Source organism: Myotis davidii, unplaced genomic scaffold (genome assembly GCF_000327345.1).
Source record: "Myotis davidii unplaced genomic scaffold, ASM32734v1 scaffold89, whole genome shotgun sequence".
NCBI classification, from domain to species: domain Eukaryota; kingdom Metazoa; phylum Chordata; class Mammalia; order Chiroptera; family Vespertilionidae; genus Myotis; species Myotis davidii.
In genome coordinates, this window is record NW_006300372.1 from 207911 (window position 1) to 212477 (window position 4567).

The 4567-nt window shown below is 39.9% G+C and overlaps 1 protein-coding gene across 1 annotated transcript in view; it reads left to right on the top strand.

Annotated features, from left to right (window-relative positions):
- The window catches only part of LOC102756268 (protocadherin beta-10), a 37699-nt gene that overhangs the window by 15519 nt on the left and 17613 nt on the right, over window positions 1-4567 (top strand). The gene's annotated exons all lie outside the window — the stretch shown is intronic.

A 4567-nucleotide genomic window follows, 5' to 3' on the forward strand; every position in this document is an offset into this window, starting at 1 on the left:
TGGTCCCACTCTGACCTCTGGGTTTCCTGGCTCCTGGATCTCTAGGGAGGTGCTAATCTAGCCTTTGCCTGAGGCTATATCCAGCAAAAGCCTCCCTGCAGGGCTTGGGCTGGGCGGGTCCCAGGGTATCAACAAGGCGGGGCTAGCAGTTATGGCTGCTCTCAGTCTTGCCCTCAGAGGCTCTGCTACTCAGTGGCCCTGTAATTGCTGCAAGACCCATGGAGAGAAAGCTGCCCTAGGGTTCTGAGCGATGCCAAACAGTCCCACTTCTCCTGTATGAGTCTGGGTCCCTAGAGACTTGCCTGGAACTGGAGCTCAGAGCCTGAGACTCCCTCCCAATTGAAAACCACAACCTCGCCCTCAGCCGCCAGCCCGCTCTGCATGCACCTCTGCACCTTAGTATTTTACTTCCGTACTGCGCCTTCTCTGAGTCTCGGTATGCTTTTCTCTTTCCTTCTAGTTATACAATTTCCACTCAGCCAGTCTTCCTGTGGCTCTGGATGATGTCCGTTCTGTCTTTTAGTTGTATTTTTGAAGTGGTTGTTTGAGGCAGCAAACTCCGATGTTTACCTATGCCGCCATCTTGGTTTCTCCCCTCAAAGTATTTTAAGTGTTCAAGCATTTCTCTTTTTTTGCTTTTTTCTTGTGGTTTAATCATGGTTGTATTCAGAAATGCCACTTTTCTTTCTTTAACATCTCACTACATTTTAGTTAACATTTTAAAAAGTTTATTACTATTGAAAATATACATGAAAATTCATGTCCTATGATACAAGCATGAGTGTAGCCAACTTTTTAGAAAGGTCAATTTTTTTTAGCATTGCTTCATTATTCTTTCTGGAGCATGACTGTGAAGGCACATTGATATTGTGACCACTCATAGAATCTTGGAATATGAAATTATAATCTTCCAGATTTCTCATGAATGTTCCAAAGCTATAATGTAATCCAGTTGAAAACTGGCACCTGAATAATATTTTGTATAGCATAAATCGGGCTTGAGTGCTACTGTGTATAATTTTTTGTCTCCTGTGTACACACACACACACACACACACACACACACACAGAATGGGCACTGATTTTCAAACTTAAACAATTATAGCCAATAGAAAAATTATATTGTATATAACATAATTTCTTTGTAACATACAAAGAAATGTTTTTCAATAACACTCAGATTTCTTGTTGATGCAATCTAAAATTGCCTGTATTATTTTATTCTATTTCATTTTCAAATGTGGTCATCATACATTGATTTAGTGACCTACTAATGGGTAGCAATCCCAAGTTTGAAATCCACTTTACTCAGAGATATATATAAATGTGTGTAGAACATTGAAAAGTATCAAAAGGTAGTTTTTTAATACTTTAATTTTAAAAATTTCAAACCATTGTCGAATGATGAGTTGTCTCATTGCTACACAGGAACCAATCAACCATTCTTGCCCTTAGTGAATTGACTACATTATAGAATAAAAAACCTTTATTGTTTGAGTAGGCATTTTCCAATAAATTTTATCAAAAATCTAAAGCCTATATGTTGTGGAAAGAAAGTGTAGATGGCCAAAATGTGTCAGGTATAAAGAGAGGGAAGGAGGGAGGGAGGGAGAGAGAGAGAGAGAGAGAGAGAGAGAGAGAGAGAGAAGGCATTGGAAAGAGATGAGTGAGAATGAGTAAAATGGTTGCTTCTAGTGCTTCTAATACTGCAGACTAGAATGAATGCCAGAAAGAACATCCTGAGGATATTTTTAAACTTTTTCTTAACATTGTCGAGCGGCTGGGCATTAGTCAGTTAATATTGCCAGGAAGCACAATCTCTTGCTCTACCATGTCCAAAATAATCTGTTTAAACATCTTGAAAGCTATGATTATATTACCAGTGCTTTTGAACTTTGTGGGCTGATTATTTATTCTTTGAATTCAAGACAAATGGGGGGAACAAATTAAATTCTAATTTTTCACTTTTGGAAGTGGAGCTAAGAGCAAGTTCTTTTCCCCTCTAAATGTAAGCTGCAACAAAAGTCCATAGTATATTAATAAATCAGTTAAGTATTAAGATTACTTCCTGTTTTTACTGTACTTAGTGGGGAAATGATGGAGGACCACTAGCTTAAAGAGAGATAATGTATTATAGCTTCCTACCGTTCCAGATGAGAATAATCCTAGGAGCTAAATACTATCATTACCCCTATTTTACAGGTCAGGAAACAGAGGTACATAAGTTGCCCAAGATAGCACATAGTAAGTGGCAGATTAGAATTCTAATGTAGACATTGTTGTTTTAAAAATCCTTGTTTGTAATCACTATGCTATGTTGCCTCTGAGGTCTAAGATGTCCCTTCTAGGTCTTTCTATGTTATTCTTTATGCATATATTGTGACATATTTTAATTACTTTCTGCCAAATTTTCTAGTCTGTGAGCTCCATAAAGACATGGGTTATCTCTGTCTTATATGCCATGTCCTTATATGTGTATTTTAAAAAATACATAAATGAAAAAGCAATGATGTTACTAACTATAATCGACTGAACTCAAGTATTTACAAGAGTTGAGAAGAGAGTATATTTGCAATTAGTCAAGAGATGGCCTGAATAAAATATCATTTCTTCAGTTCAAGACATTTTTATAGATTTTTCTTGTCAGGCATTCAAACCAGTGATAATTAAATGCACTACCTAGATTGAATTTCGATCCCATTGGAAACAAACCAACAATTAAAAACATTGTTGGAAAAAACTGGGGAAACCAAGAATAGACTGGCAATAAATTATTTCAAGGAATTATTGCTAAATAGGTTGATTTTGATAGTGGTACAGTAGTTATATTTTTAAAGTCCTTATCTATTACAGATACTTAACGAAGTATTTAGAGTTAAAACTATATGATGTCTGGGATTTGCTTTAAAATACTCCAGATGTATTCATGAATTACTTCTTCAAAGAGAAAACAATTTTTACTGAAAAAAAATTCATAGAGACACATGGTGGCGCTGCAGGATAAGATGAAAACAGTGCGTGGACCTCACCGTGGACTCCATTATTCAAGGGAACAGAGAGCAGTCAACTCATTCAAGAGAGGTGTTTAGGAGCTTCGCTTTCAGAGCTGCCGGAAGGGCTCTACACCCTCCGGGGTTTACTTATTCTAAAAAATCAGAGCTTAGGCTTCCAAGATTAGGGCTAAACTTAAATTTTTCCACAAAGGAGATTGCTTGAAGGAACCATGGCGAGCAGAGGAGCGCTGGCTTTGCGGAAAAGGCAAGTCGCCATTCTCTTTGTTTTGCTGGGATTGTCTGAGGCAGGTCCTGACTCTGTGCGCTATTCTGTGGCAGAGGAAGCAGAAATTGGCTCTTTTGTGGCCAATCTGGCAAGGGATCTGGGGCTTGGGGTGGAGGAGCTGTCCTCCCGGGAGGCCCGGATAATTTCTGATGATAATGGCAGGCATTTGCATCTTAATTTATTGACTGGGGATTTGCTCCTAAATGAGAGACTAGACCGAGAGGAGCTGTGCGGCTCTGCAGAGCCCTGCGTGTTGCATTTTCAGGTGTTATTGCAAAACCCTTTAGAGTTTTTCCGGGCTGAGCTGCACATCAAAGATATAAATGATCACTCCCCTACATTCCTGGACAAGGAAATACTTTTGAAAATATCAGAAGGTACCACTCTTGGAACGGCATTCCCAATGGAGAGTGCCCAAGATTTGGACATAGGAAGCAACAGTCTCCAAAACTATACAATTAGCCCCAATTCTCATTTCTACATTAAAATTCAAGACAGCGGTGATGGAAAGATATACCCAGAACTGGTCCTAGACAGAATGTTAGATCACGAAAAGGAGCCTGAGCTCAGATTAACACTTGTAGCACTGGATGGTGGGTCCCCACCCAGGTCTGGGACAACATTGGTCCTCATCGAGGTCTTGGACATCAATGACAACTCCCCTGAGTTTCTGCAGGGGCTCTATGAGGTGCAGGTCCCGGAGGACACAGCCGTTGGCTCCTGGATAATCACCATCTCTGCTAAGGACTTGGATGCAGGACATTATGGGAAAATATCTTACATATTTTTCCATGCATCTGAAGATATTCGTAAGACATTTGAAATCAACCCAACATCTGGTGAAGTTCGTGTGATATCTAGCTTGGACTTTGAAGTAATACAGTCTTACACTGTAAATATTCAGGCAACAGACGGTGGGGGGCTTTCGGAAAAATGCACTCTTCTGATTAAAGTAATGGATATAAACGATAACGCACCAGAAGTGACCATGTCATCAATTACAGACAGAATTCCAGAAAACGCGCCAGAGACCTTTGTCGCTGTTTTTAGTATTCGAGACCAAGACTCCGGGGACAACGGAAGGATGGTTTGCTCTATTCAAGATGACCTTCCTTTTATCCTGAAACCAACATTTAAGAATTTTTTCACTCTGGTTTCTGAAAAAGCACTGGACAGAGAGATGAGAGAGGAGTACAACATCACCATCACCGTCACCGACTTGGGGACCCCCAGGCTGGAAACCCAGCACAACATCACCGTGATGGTGTCTGACGTCAACGACAACGCCC